This window comes from Ovis aries, chromosome 12 (genome assembly GCF_016772045.2).
Source record: "Ovis aries strain OAR_USU_Benz2616 breed Rambouillet chromosome 12, ARS-UI_Ramb_v3.0, whole genome shotgun sequence".
NCBI classification, from domain to species: Eukaryota; Metazoa; Chordata; class Mammalia; order Artiodactyla; family Bovidae; genus Ovis; species Ovis aries.
The window spans coordinates 64,098,086-64,113,749 of NC_056065.1; the positions used below are offsets into that span (position 1 = coordinate 64,098,086).

At 42.2% G+C, this 15,664-nt stretch overlaps 1 non-coding gene across 1 annotated transcript; it reads left to right on the forward strand.

The window, feature by feature from the left end:
• The first annotated feature begins 9,939 nt into the window (after nucleotides 1-9,939).
• TRNAG-UCC (transfer RNA glycine (anticodon UCC)) lies at nucleotides 9,940-10,012 on the forward strand. Its single transcript has one exon. It is a non-coding gene; the product is annotated as a tRNA-Gly (tRNA).
• The last annotated feature ends 5,652 nt before the right edge of the window (nucleotides 10,013-15,664 follow it).

A 15,664-nucleotide genomic window follows, 5' to 3' on the forward strand; every position in this document is an offset into this window, starting at 1 on the left:
TAAGAGATGGTGAGTGTAGTCTGGCAACTGGGACAAATACAGCATGGATTTGTGCACAAAATGGTCTGACTTTGTTCTTTTGTTCCTTCCACCCCAGTTCAGACTGCTGGGGCCGAAAGGCTCCACCAAGGAAACTTCCCCGCTCAGAGGCCCTGCAGGGCCCCCTCTGCCTGCTGGGGAAGGAACTTGTCACCATCTGACCTCTGCAAAGTCCCAGATGGGAGTATCAGTGGATCTATTGTAGACTCATCAGTCACATGAATGTCCTGCCCCAGATGAGGAGCTGTATCTTGTGGGAGTATCTCAGGGTCACCCTGCTGCTGTTTGGGCTGAGCTGTGGGTGCAGGCCACAGAGCTGCATTTCCTGATCAAGCACTAGCATGGAGCCACAAAGCAGAATCAGAACCAGACTCAGCTGAGAATAGATCTGAAGTGTTTTATTATTTTTTTTAAGTTTCAACCATGATCATTGACAAATTTTCTTCCTGCTCTCAGATGTTCCCACCATTAATAGGGTCTTGGGTCCCTTCAAAAGTCAATAGACCAATGTGTCCAGGGACTTCACTCTGAATAATGCCCACTGCCAGCTTTGGAAAGTTTGAAATTGGTACGAACTTTCTGAACATCTTGTAATACACTTTGATTCAGCATCCCACTTCTAGAAACCGGTTCTGTTGAAATGTGCACGTATGCAAATATACACCGCCCCCCGCCCTGCCACAGCAGATATAGACAGTGCAGCAATGTTTATAATAAGTATGTGAAAGTGAAAGTTGCTCCATTGTGTCCGACTCTTTGTGACCCCATGGACTATACAGTTCATGGAAATCTCCAGGCCAGAATACTAGAGTGGGTAGCCGTTCCCTTCTCCTAGGGATCTTCCCAACCCAGGGATCGAACCCAGGTCTCCCGCATTACAGGTAGATTCTTTACCAGCTGAGCCACCAGGGAAGCCCAAGAATACTGAAGTGGGTAGCCTACCCCTTCTCCAGTGGATCTTCCTGACCCAGGAATTGAACTGGAGTCTCCTACATTGTAGGCAGATTCTTTACCAACTGAGCTACCAGGAAAGCCCCATAGTAAGTATAATAAGATTTTTTTAAAAGCTAAGCGACCACCAATAGAGTGATGTTTAGATAAATTATGGGATCTGTGTACAGGATGAGGTCGATCTGTGTGGGCTGATATTAAAAGATGGCCAAGCCTAGAAGACCCGAATAGATATTTCTCCAAAGAAGACATACAGATGGCCAATAGGCTCATAAAAAGATGCTCAATGTTGTTAATTATCAGAGAAATGTAAATCAAAAGACAGCGAGGTACCACCACACTCCAGTCAGAACGATCAACATTAAAAAGTTACAAATAACAAATGCTGGAGAGGATGTGGAGAAAAGGAACCTTCCTACAATGTTGGTGGGAATGAAGGTTTGCACAGCCACTCTGGGAACAGTGCGGATGTTCCTCAGAAAACTGAAAAATAGAATTACCATATGATCCAGCAACCCCACTCCTGTGCATATATCCAGACAGAACTTTAATTCAAAAAGATATGCGCACCCCTATGTTCATGGCAGCACATTCACCATAGACAAGACATGGAGACCACCTAAATGTCTATTAACAGATGAATGGAGAAAGACGGTGTGGTACATATATGCTGGTATGCAATGAAGTACTAAAAAAGCATGGAATAATGCCATTTGCAGCAACATGGGTGCAGCTGGAGATGATTGTACTCAGTGAAGCAAGTTGGACAGAGAACAACAAATACCATATGATATTACTTTTATGTAGAATCTAAAATATGATACAAATGAACCTATTTATGAAGCAGAAACAGACTCACATAGAAAACAAACCTGTGGTTACCAAAGGAGAAAGGGAAGGGGGTGGGATAAAAAGGAGTTTGGGATTAACATATGCATACTACTGTATATAAAATTAGGCTCTACTGTATAACACAGGCAACTATATTCAGTATACTGTAATAAACCATACTGGAAAAATGTTTTAATGATTATTGTCTTAAGCTACTGCGTTTTAATTTGCTATGTGGCAGTAAGTAGCTAATATATTCTTGGTCATTTTCATTGTTTGCTGCTGCTGTTGTTCAGTCGCCCAGTCGTGTCTGACTCTTTGCGGCTTCATGGACGGCAGTGTGTCAGGCCTCCCTGTCCCTCCCCATCTCCTGGTGTTTGCCAAGTTCATATTCAGTGTGTCGGTGATGGTGTCCAGCCATCACATCCTCTGGCGCCCTCTTCTCCTTCTGCCCTCAATCTTTCCTAGCACCAGGGACTTTTCCAATGAGTCGTCTGTTTTATTGTATAACATTCATTTATTTAACCAACATTTTCTGCACTTCTGCTATATATTGAGTAACTGTGCTAGACAGGGGAGAAATATGAGCAAAAACAGACATGACTGTTTTCATGAAGTGGAACATTTAGTAGTGACAAAGATTATCAAATAATCTTATGTAAATATAAATTACAATAGCGCAAAGTGCTGCTCAAGAAAAGGGCTATAGCTATGCAAGGCTACGAAGGGAACCTAATTCAGACCAGGTGGAATTAGGAAAAGCTTGCCTGAGGAACTAAACTGAAGGAGGAGTTAGTTAGGTCAATGGGAAGGGAAGGAGAAGAGCATTCCAGGCAGAGGAAGTAGCAGACACAAAGGCCCTGTGGCTGCAGCTCAGAGATTGAGGACAGCAGTGAGGCTCAAGGACAGAGGCCAATCCACGCAGAGTTTTGTGGCCACGTACACGAATTTGGGTTTATACGAAAACCAGTGGAAAGCCTTTTAAGAAGTAGAGAAATAAAATATGATTTTGATTTTAGGATCTTTGATTTAAATCTGACTGTGAAGGGAACAGATTGAAAGGCATCTATGACATCAATGAGAAGATTGTTTCAGTAATCCAGGTATTTAATGTGTTAGTTGCTCAGTCGTGTATGATTCTTTGCAACCCCATGGACTATAGCCCACCAGGCTCCTCTGTTCATGGAATTCTCTAGGCAAGAATACTGGAGTGGGTAAGCCATTCCCTTCTCCAGGGGGTCTTCCCAACCCAGGGATCAAACCCACGTCTCCTGAATTGCAGATGATTCTTCACCATCTGAGCCACCAGGAAATCCAGGTACTGTTACCATCAAATAACATGTTTACAATTCCCAAGCACAATCAGTTTTCTTCTCAATATTCTCTAGAAAGAGTAACATATACAGACATAATATTTAATGTCATAATATTATATAGACATAATTTTTGGCTTCTCAGACTCTATCATGTAAAAAATCAGCAATGGTAGGACCAAATGGGATGTTATACAGACATGTAAGAGAGCTGGAAAATTGAGAAAGAACTCCAGCGAAGACTGAGATCAATCAATTAATTGATTAGTACAGAAAGGAAATATAACTACATTTCTTGAAAGTCGAATAGATGTCTTAAACATTTGGCACTCCTTATTGATTTATGCCCCATGACAACTTCATGCTGCAGATGACATTATATTTACCTTACAGATGAATACACAGGCTTGGAAAGGTTGAGCAACTTGACAGAGATCACATAGCTTGTGGGGTCTGTTTATTTCAAAATGAAAGCTTGTTTTATTCCACGAAATTACCTGCACTTCCATTTGAAGTCCTTCATGTAGTGGAAAAAGTTTTGTTTATAACCAGACACCTACCAGATTCCAGGTCATCACTATAATGTATATGTTTCTTTAAACAGTATGATTCTCCAAGCTAACTTCATTAAAATGAAGACAATAATATCAATACTCATGCATTTAGCATTTAACAAAAGGTGCCTGGTCCTTCAATAACATATGTAAGGGACCCTAGTTATATACAAGTTTAATAAAATGACCAAAAATAAATAATCCATGGACTCTGCCATAGAATAATCTATTCATGAAACATTTTTATTTTCTAAAATGAGAATCCCCTGTTTCTGAGAAGTTTTCTTCCTTTATGCTCCATCCATGGAGTTGCAAGGATAGTATGCATTTTAGCAAAACGTGATCCAGCCTATTCCTCACAGCTGATTGGTCCAGAGGTTGGTTCTAAACTCAAACTGGGCCAATTGGAATCCTTCCCTGGCACTTTGGAAGTTGAACTGAGGAAGAGAAGTCAGTTTTGGTCTGGGCACCTGAGCTTCAAGATGGAAAACTCACAGCCTTCTGGTGAACACATTTTGTCATGTGACTGGTAAAGACGAGGAAACTGGTTGGTAATAAAATTAAGAATGGAGTAGACCAGCAGAGAAATATAAGTATCAGGTTTAGGTGGTAGGCGCATAATGTTAAACAGAGCTTTGGCCAACTTTTTCTAGCACAGCATCCGGTAGCACCATTTACACCAGTTTCCCATGAGTGGCGCATGTTAGAACGGGACTGTGTGGCATGAATGGAGTTGCCTGGAGTTGTGATATGAGACATCCCCATTTTTAGTTGAAGATGGGGCTGTAGATGAAGGCCGGGACCAAATAACTCAAGTGGTGTGGTGGTGGTGGTGTTTAGTTGTTAAATCATGTCTGACCCTTTGTGACCTCATGGACTATAGCCTGTCAGGCTCCTCTGTCCCTGGGATTCACCAGGGAAGAATACTGGAGTGGGTTGCCATTTCTTCCTCCAGGGGATCTTCCCAACTCAGGGATCGAAGGCACATCTCCTGTGTCTCCTGCATTGGTAGGTGGGTTCTTTACCACTAATGCCTCCTGGGAAGCTCAAGTCAAGGATATCTTCTTTTTATCTGAGGACTAAGGAAATTTGGAACCAGTGTTCAATCCCATAGCGGAATCATGGTATCAGTTAATTTACTTGTTTTAATACTGATAATGAACAGAATTCTGGAACACTGTGATTTCTGATACCATGTTGTTCCCTCAGCCTGGTATCCCCTTGCTGCTCTTGTCTGTCTGGAAAACTCTTTTTTAAAAAGAATTTATTTTATTTATTTACTCATTTTTGTCTGTGCTGGGTCTTCTTTGCTGTGTGTGGGCTACTCTCTAGCTACAGTGCGGGCTTCTATTGTGGTGGTTTCTCTTGTGGGGCACAAGCTCTGAGCATGGTGGGCTTCCATAGTTGCAGCCCAACTCGGGCTCAGTAGCTGTAATGCGTGGGTCTAGTGGCCTTGTGGCACGTGGGATCTTCCTAGACCAGAAATGGAACCTGTTTCCCCTGCATTGGCAGGTGGATTCTTAACCACTGAACCACCAGGAACGTCTTGGTAAGCTCTTAAAGCCTTCGAGACCCAGTGGAGTGGTTATATTCTCACAGTTTTCTCCTAACATTCAGTCTTGGAGAGGTATTGCTCATCTAATAGTCTATGTAACTTTACTCCTTTCTCTATTTTAGCTTGCTTCCTACAAATTGTAATCGTTGCTGATATGTCTATTCTCTAGAATCTAGGACCTGAAAAGTATTGAATCTTACATCTACCAAATAGCCCCTGGCATACAGATATTTGATTAAATGACAGGGAAATTGTAGCTTAATGTGTGAAATACTTTGGGTAGTGTTAGCTGTCCATCTTAAGAAAAATACCCTTAAATCATGAAAAAGACAAGCAAGCTAGTCAATTAGGAGCCTTGTGGGACTTCTGCCTGAGGACAAGCTAGTCACAGGGATTCTTAAATCTGCAATTACTAAGAAGGAAAAAAAAATCAATGTTTTAAAATAAAAAATCTAAAATGTAAGATCATAAAAACAATAGAGGAAACCTTAAGAAAATTAATTTTTTAATTTTGAAGCTAGGAAAACTTTTCTAAATATGACTTGAGTGCTAAAAGCTGTGAAAGATTAATAAACTCAATTACAGAAAAAGGAAATAACTTTTCTATTCATAGTAAAAACCATCATAAAGTCAAAAGACAAACTGTGAGAAAATATTTGACATTTCTATGACAAATAAAAGGCTTACATCACTATGAGAAAAAGAGCTCATACAAATCAACAAGAAAAGAAAAAGCCATCAGTTGGGTAAAGGAGGTATAGAAATACAGAAAAGAAAATACAACTGGCTCTTAAAATACGAAAAGATGCTCAACCTTATTCACATGAAAAGAAATGCAAATATACACTACCATTTTTTAACCTATCAGATTTGCAAAGACATAAATGTTTGATTTATAGACACACAGGGAAGATGGGAGAGAGGGGATAGACATTGTCCTGCATCACCAGAGGAAGTATAACTGATGTTCTAAGGAAATCACTCTATCAAAATTATATATACACACCCTTTGATCTAAAATTTCATTTTAAAAATATTGTTTATAAATAGGGTTGAACATACATAAAATAGTTTATGCAGTGTTGTACATCATTAATTCATCATAATGTCACTTATAAATTCAAAAGATCAGTGAGTGAGCGAGTGAAGTCGCTCAGTCGTGTCCGACTCTTTGCGGCCCCATGGACTGTAGCAGCCTACCAGGCTCCTCTGTCCATGGGATTTCCCAGGCAAGAGTACTGGAGTGGGTTGTCATTTCCTTCTCCAGAGGATCTTCCCAACCCAGGGATTGAACCCAGGTCTTCTGCATTGTAGGCAGACGTTTTACCGTCTGAGCCACCAGGGAAGTCCAGAAACCACCTAAATCAGAAAGGAAATGTTTAGATCACCTACAGTACAGTACAGTACAGTACATTTATTTATACAATAGAATATAACGCAGTCAGTTATAAAAGAGAATAAGGAAGTTCTTTCCATATTGGCAGGAAATTATTGCCAAAATAGTTCCCAAATTATTGCCAAAAGGGCTTCCCTGGTGGCTCAGACAGTAAAGAATCCTCCTGCAGTGCAGAAGACCCAGGTTCGCTCCCTGGGTCAGGAAGATCCCCTGGAGAAGGGAATGTCAAGCCATGGAGTGTTTCTCCATGGGTAGAGAAGCATGGCGGGCTACAGTCCATGAGGTCACAAAGTGACACAACTGAGTGACTAAGCACACGCAGACACACTTAACAAAAAAATCAAGGTGCAGAACATTGTTTATAGGATGAAGTGAAGTGAAGTGAAGTGAAGCCGCTCAGTCGTGTCCAGCTCTTTGCGACACCATGGACTGTAGCCTTATCAGGCTCCTCCGTCCAAGGGATTTTCCAGGCAAGAGTGCTGGAGTGGATTTCCATTTCCTTCTCCAGGGGACTTTCCCGACCCAGGAATCGAACCCTGGTCTCCCGCATTGCAGGCAGACGCTTTACCGTCGGAACCATCAGGGAAGGCCTTATAGGATGCTAGTATTTATATAAACAAGGGGGGAAATATATGGGTATTTGCTTATAAATGGATACACTATCTCTGTAAGGATGCCCAAGAATTGAGTACTATTAGTTGATTGTTAAAAGGGGAACTAGCATGGGAAGGGAAAATAACCATAGTACATCTTTTTTTTTTTTTGTCTTTTGGATATCGAATCATACAAACTACTTATTTGAAAATAAATAAGTAAAAAGTTAAAATGAAAAAAATGACAAAATACACTGACTTTTAACTCAGCCACCAAATAGAAGAAAATCTTATTAATAGGTACTTCTGGAGTCTTGATTCAATTTTTGGATAAACAAAAGAAGGCATGGTGTTATTCAGCAGCATTGTCGATTTACAGCATGACCCCTAAGAGCTAACATGTCTAGATAATCCTAGGTATAGAATGGAGAAAGTAGCATGGAAATATATATACTACCATATGTAAAATGAGAGCCCGTGGGAATTTGCTGTATGATTCAGGGATCTCAAACTGGGGTTCTGTGACAACCTAGAGGGCATGGGGTAAGGTGGGAGGTGGGAGGGAGGTTCAAGAGGGAGGAGACATATGTATACCTATGGCTAATTCATGTTGATATATGGCAGAAACAAACAAAAATATTATAAAGCAATTATCCTTCAATTAAAAAATAAATATATTTTAAAAGACAGCAGAAAAAAAGAAAATCCTAGATATAAACAGAGTCAGGAAAGGTGATATAAGTTCATGCATACGGTTTCATCGTATCTTAGACAGTGATGCCAGAATAACAGAGCTGTTCCATGAGAATTCCCTCAATGCCACTGATATGTGAGCTGGAATTCTGTCTCGATTGGATCGAGGCTATTTGAACCTAGGAGGAATTTATTCTTTGTGTAGCTCTCAAATGTTTTCTTCTAATATGTTCTCCTGTTCAGGCATCCTAGGACCCATCCACAGAACTTGGAGATATCTTAGTCAAATGATTTGGCTCAATCAGCATTATACAACTGATAGACACCTGCTGAGTATCAAATATGTCAAGGGATTATAGAGAATGAGGGAGACGTGACTACTATGACTCTAAGAAGGCCATAGAGTCTAGTAGGAAGGTCAAGAGGGTGTCCCGGAGAACATCAGCCAAATGCTGGGCTAGGAAATATGCAAGTCTTAGAATGCTGGCCTGCGAAATTCAGGTGAGTCATATACCATTCAATTTGTATTTCATGTATCCAGCCTTTAGGCTACTATCTCGTAGCAAGAGAGATGCAAGCATAGATAATTGATGTTTACTGTCTTTAAACGTCCAAGTAACATAAGTGGTGAAGGAAAGTGGAAATAAGAGTGAACTGTGTGTTTTCCGGGGCTTGCGGTTCATCAGTGTAGGGATATAGCGCCACCTTGAGGCAGATGTTATGCTGTAGTTCTGGGTGTCCCAGGCTTCTGTAGCTTGACTGGCTGGTATGAGGCACCTGCATTTTAGCTTACAGAACATTTTAACATAGCAGTTTTCATGTATTCTGCCAATGACGTTCGACTAGGCAGAGAAGGGGTAGGGCAAAGATCCACGGCAGGAATATGAATGAAAGAAGCCTTGTTTAGAGCACCCCATTTCTAAAATGTTCTGAGCCCATTCAGTTTGCTTTATAATTGGGCTTACCTTCCCGTTCTCAATCACTTTGGTGTGCTTTTGTACTTTCTTTTCTCTGTAAGTCGAAGTTATTCATAAATCTAAAGAGAAAATAACATAATTAAAACTTGGTCTTAGATTTTGGGTTATTTGCTCAGTTGTTGGCCAAAGCAATCTATAGAAATAAAAATCAGCATTTTTGCAGTATAGAAAGAAGCATTTCAAGTATTTGGAGCCATTTGGGGAACTGTGGGAGGGCATTACTTAATGTGCCTGAGAACCACATATTTAATTATTAGAAATGATTCTGAGAGCATGGGCATCAGATAAACTAAGGAGAGAGAGAGGAGAAAATGGAGGAAGGCGGTAGATGCAGGGACCGGAGAAAGAGAAGAAGAAAATAGAGAGCAAAGAATTAGGGAGAGGAAAGGAGAGAGTGCAAAGGCAAACAAGAAGTGGGAAGAGTGGAGGCCCATCACAGTGGGTCAGAACTTACCCAAACCCGTCCAAACCCAGCTGGTGTGAGATGGTGCTGTGCGATGCTGGCAGATCACAGCGGGTAAGAACTTACCCAAACCCGCCCAAACCCAGCTGGCGTGAGACGGTGCTGTGCGACGCCTGCAGACATGTGATGGCACCATGGACGAGGAGCCCAGTCAGACGTTTGTTATTGGCTGAGTGCCTGGTGAGTGGTGGTTGGGTTCCTTATCCATGCCGTCTGTGATTATGATCCCAACTTCCTCAAGCCCAGAGTTATCTCAGGAATTTCCCATTCCCCAGGATTCCCATATAAAAACTCTAATCTTCAATCTTAAAACTGGAATGTGAGGGCACCCCAGAAGTGTGGACAGAAATAAGCTTGCAATTCAGGGTACTTCCAAAATGGAACACCACATGATTATATTGAAGGTGGACAACATGGATCAATTAAGCAAATAAATAATTTTTAGTTTATGACCAATAGTCTGTTTAACTTGACTAATGAAATGAGAATTGTAGCTCTGGTTCTTGCTAAATGGAATTATGATGAAATGAATGAAAATAGAATTTCGTTAGTTAAAAGACATCATCTAGGGATTTCCCTGGTGGTCCAGTGGCCAAGACTCTGTGCTTCCAACGCAGGGGACCTAGGTTCAAACCCTGGTCAGGAAACTAAGATCCCACATCACCATGACTAAGACCCAACATAGCCAAATTTTTAAAAAAGACATCGTCTATGAAAATATGGAAAACAGGAATCTAGCAGGAAGCTGCTGTGTAGTATAGGGAGCTCAGATTGATCTCTGAGGTGACCCAGAGGAGTAGGGTGGTGGGGGTTTGAGGGAGGTTCAAGAGGGAGGAGATATATGTATTCATATAGCTGATTCACTTCCTTGTACAGCAAAACTATCATAATATTGTCAAGCGACTATCAGTTCAGTTCACTTCAGTTGCTCAGCCATGTCTGACTCTTTGCCACCCCATGGACTGCAGCACTCCAGGCTTCCCTGTCCATCACCAACTCCCAGAGTTTGCTCAAACTCATGTCCATTGAGTCAGTGACGGCATCCAACCATCTCATCCTCTGTCATCCCCTTCTCCTCCTGTTCTCAGTCTTTTCCAGCATCAGGGTCTTTTCCAGTGAGTCAGTTCTTCACATCAGGTGACCAAAGTATTGGAGTTTAAGCTTCAGCATCAGTCCTTCCAATGAATATTCAGGACTTATTTCCTTTAGGATTGATTGGTTTGATCACCTTGCAGACCAAGGGACTCTCAGGAGTCTTCTCCAACACCGCAGTTCAAAAGCATCAATTCTTTGGCACTCAGCTTTCTTTATAGTCCAACTCTCAACTATACTCCAACTAAAAAAATACTGGATGAAAAGCAAGACACAAGAGAAACGATACACTTTAAGGACCCCAACTCTCAGTCACTTTTCTCTTTTCTAGAGGAGTTACATATGTTGTGGGAATTGGCCTCTGCCTCATACTTTAGAAATCATCAAAAGGCAAGTAAAACTCACAATGAACAAATAGCAATGCCATGCTTTGTGTGCTGCTGAGTATGCCTCCAGCATTGCAGCGCTTCCCCAAACCTCTCTTCTGATTTCTATGCTTGTTAACTTCCACATCTTTAAAGAGTTCCTGAGGAGGTTTTGTCTCTCAACAGTAATCCTCAAGTATTAAGATTTGAGATGTCCAGAGAAAGTTTCTCTGTCCTGGAAACATCTGCATTCCCCAAGCACCGGAGCTGTGTAAGAAGTGGGGTATGACTTGGGAGTCGGACAGATCTGAGTAGGAATCCGGTTCCTACCAACTGTGTGTCTTTTATCTCTTCTCAAGCTTCAGTTCTGAAAACAAAATATGATGGTACTGACACATACTCAGTACTCAATAAAGGGTGGCTTTTGTGTTTTAGTCTAACTACTGTTAGGGGCTTCCTAGGTGGCTCAGTGGAAAAGAATCCGCCTGCTAACGCAGAAGACGCAGATTCGATCCCTGGGTCAACTTCCTGACCCTGGAGAAGGAAATGGCAACCCACTTCAGTATTCTTGCCTGGAAACTTCCATGGACAGAGGAGCAGGGATGGCCACAGACCATGGGATGCAAAGAGTTGGACATGACTCAGCGACTGAGCTCAGCACTGCAGCACCAGCTACTCTCCCTGAGAACCTTGCTTTGGAAATTAAAAGCCATCACTACCACACGCTGGGAGTACTTCGTCTTTGGTTTCCTGCTATTTGTGCTATATCTGTATTGTATTTCATGCATTTCATAAACTTGGGTAACTCTGGGCCTCAAGGACCTTTTGTAGGACTTTTAAAGTTGTTTCAATGTTTCAGACTACTTTGAAATGAACTTAACATTTTAAGAAATGATGAAAAATATTTAAAGGATAAAATTATTCATTTCCATTTTTATAAGTGAAGCTCTCTACTGTTAACTTAAGATGCTGTCTTTCTTATAAAATTTCCCATTCTTTTACTACTATAAAAGGGGTGAGGGACTTCCCTAGTGGTCCAGTGGTTAAGAATCTTCCTGCCATTGAGGCGGGCTTCGATCCCTGCCAGGGACATGGGTTCGATCCCTGCTCCTGGAGGTTTTTACACGCCACGGGGCAACTAAGACCTCACGCCACAACGACTGACCCCACACTCTAGAGCAAGTGCTCTGCGACAAGAGAAACCACCACAATGAGAAGCCCAACCACCACAACCAGAGAGTAGCCCCGACTTGCTGCAACTAGAGAAAGCCTGCACACAGCAATCAAGACCCAGCGCAGCCCCAGATGAATAAATAAATACTTTAAATTTAAATAAAGGGGGGAGGGTAAGACTAAGTAATCATCAATGTCTATTTCAGCTAAAAATTTTTTTTGAAAAGCTTGTGACTTTTTTGAATGCCTCATGAAGATACTTTACCAAAACTTAATCCTCTTAATAAATAAATTTCACTGTCTATAACATTATGTTAAAACATTAAACCCATAAAACAGCAACAATGAAACCTACTTCAACTTTCTCATCTTTATACTCCTTCCATTTCAGTTGGACCTGCCCCTTCTGCCCGTGCAAGGTCAAGTTCAGACTGATCTGTCTCCCTTTATTCCAGTCCACCCTGATCTTGCTACTCCCTCAACAAGGATTCAATCCATCTACAAATACTGTGTACCAGTAATAGGACACTAGAAACAAGAGGAATTGGAGAAAACAAAAGATGTTCAAATTCCCAAGTGTCACAGCCAGAGGTGAATTTATCATGTAGTGAAGGGTAAGCCTCAGGGTCCCCGACAGCATGTGCCCCTGCCCAGACCCTATTTCAATTTTAGGATTGTAATTCATATATTCTTTTTCTTAAGGAGACCTCTTCCTTAGAAACCTGGATCAGCCACCTCTGGCCATAGTAATGTAAAAAAAAACCCACCACTTTTACTACTCCTAATAATGTTCTTGCCTTTTCTCTGAGAGGATTAGGTTAATAAACAAAAATACATGCTGTCATTCTACTCATGGAAAGGAAAAAAAAGAGAAAGAGGATATCCAGCACATTCAGGAAGGCAGGCCTTCTCAAAATTGGGAAAGTGGTGTTAGAGCGGAAGAAAACCATCAACTAACTAAGTAACTCCATCCTTCTCAGTTGGTCCTCCAGCACTGCCTGTGGGCAGCTCTCCAAGGAGCACTCAATGGGGAAAGAATGCTAGCTCACCCCTAGGGCAAAGGGGCAATTCAAGTCAGGAGAATTCACAGACGCTTTTTAACTATTTTAAGAAAGGTTGGAGAAACAATGTCACCCCAAGGAGGGGCCGAGGCACTGGGGCTGGAAAGGAGGCCAGTCTACAGGGAGCCACGTGGACACAGCACACAGGGTTGACTGGGCACCGGGCAGCAGAGCAGGCGGGGTGAGGTGGGTTAGGAGCCTGCTCCAGAGCCGGGAAGACCCCAGCCCTCTACCTATCACCTAGGATTGTTTCGAGGACAAACAGATAAAGCCTGGACAGACTGGGGTGCAGTCGCCAAGGGCACAGGTTCTGGAGCCAGCCCAGGTTAGAATTCCTGATAGCTGATTGACCATGGGCAGGTTTCTTAACCTCTCTGTACCTCAGTTTCCTCATCTGCAACATGGGGGAAATCACACCGCCTATGGCATAGGGCTCTTACGAGGACTAAAGGAGATAATACCCATAAAGCGCTTGGAGCCATACTTGGCATATGCCTGCTGGCCAATAAAATTCTCACCATCAGCCCCTAGTGAGCAAGCAAGGTATCTGGGCACTCACTTGGATCAAGACGCTGGTTCAGAACTGTCTGCTCTCCAGTCTGCAAAGGTGTGAAAGGTCTTCCCAGTGTCGTGTTCTATCAGGAGAAATCAAAAGCCCAGCTTGCTTGTCAGATTTTCTAACTGACCCCAAACTAAGATCAGCATCCTGATGTGAGGATGAAAACACAGGGCAGGTGAATTAAATGAGGCAGACTGGGAAAGGTCTAGGGTAGGATCTCTCAAATTTGAAAAATGCTTTCCCCTTTAAAGAGAAAAAGGCTCACAGACAGAACCTCTCCTACCTGCACTGTCAACCAATTAATCCTTGTTATAATAATTATACTGCTACTCACATATACACAGATAGAAAATTAGGATGAAGCTCCTTTAAAGCCCCTGTCATAGATTTAAAAGCAAAACAAAAATTACCAAATAATACATTCAAATTAAATAAATTTTTAAAAGTAACACTTATTGAACACTTAGTATTGGCTTGAAAATTATAAAATTGCCACTATTCCATCGTCTTGTCTTACAAAGATAGCAGTTTCATATGGTTCAACCAAACATGTGAGAGCCACTAAATGCTTTCTGTAATTCCTACAACACTATTATTATTGCCCCATTTTCTAAAAGGTGAGAAAACTGGAGCACCAAGAAACGAGGACACATTTTTAATTTTAATTAAAGTTTCTAATTTTTAAAAAATTGTCTAAATTTAAAAAAATTTTATTTGGCTGTGCCATGTCTTAGGTCGTCATTGCAGCATACAGGATCTTGTAGGTGCTGCATGTGGGATCTTTGTAGTTGGGGCAGGCAAACTCAGTCATGTCATGTGGGATATAGCTTCCTGACCAGGGATGGAACCAAGCCCCCCTACATTGGCAGCATGCTGTCTTAGCCACTGGACAACTGGAAGTCCCTGGGGACACATTGTAAAATCTTCTTCAGAATTGGCAGGTACCCAAGAACTCATTTGCAGAACCCCTAGGGATGAACAGACACCTCTTTGGGAAGCTTTGGCCTAGGAGCACACTTCCTAATTCTAGAGAAAGAAGCAGGCCCAAAAGAGTTTGTTCAGACATTAAGTAATAGAAGGATGACAAGTTGGGAACAGCATCTCCTGCGGGAGGGAGTGAAGTGAAAGTCGCTCAGTAGTGTCCGACTCTTTGCGACCCCATGGACTGTACAGTCCATGGAATTCTCCAGGCCAGAATACTGCAATGGGTAGCCTTTCCCTTCTCCAGGGAATCTTCCCAACCCAGGGATCAAACCCAGGTCTCCTGCACTGAAGGCTGATTTTTTACCAGCTGAGCCACAAGGGAAGCCCAAGAATACTGGAGTGGGTAGCCTAGCCTTTCTCCAGGGGATCTTCCCAACCCAGGAGTCGAACCAGGGTCTCCTGCATTGTAGGCGGATTCTTGGAGCTGGAGGGAAGGGGCCCCAAGGACCATTCTGCTTTGGTGTCTTCTTGTCTTTGTTTGGGGTGGGACAGCCAGTTTTCCCAGCTAGTTCTCCCAGGAAGACAGGTGCCGGCCCTTCTCGGGATCAACAGTTAAGGGGCATAATACTACATTATATGACATTAACTTTAGAATGCTTAAATCTTACTTCCCAATGAGGCTGAAAGCAACTTGTGAGCAAGATCCAGACATTACTCTTCCACTATGTACTTTGTGATCCTGGGGAACACGGTACATGCTTTAAAAAGACTCAGTTAATTTGTCCCATCTCCAGATGGATTTCACCTTTGTGTTGCTGGATTTCTCTAACACCTCATCATACTTACGATCAAGTGACTGTTACCTAAACAGTGCTGTTACTGAACAACTAACAAAGGCTTGTTGTTGTTTAGTCACTAAGTTGCGTCTGACTCTCTTGTGACCCCATGGACTGAAGCCCACCAGGCTCCTCTGTCCATGGAGTTTTCCAGGCAAGAATATGGCAGTAGGTTGCCATTTCCTTCTTCAGGGCGTCTTGCCGACCCACAGATGGAACCTGTGTCTCCTGCACTGGCAGGCTGCTTCTCTACCACTGAGCCACCAGGGAAGCCCCAACAAAGGGTCTG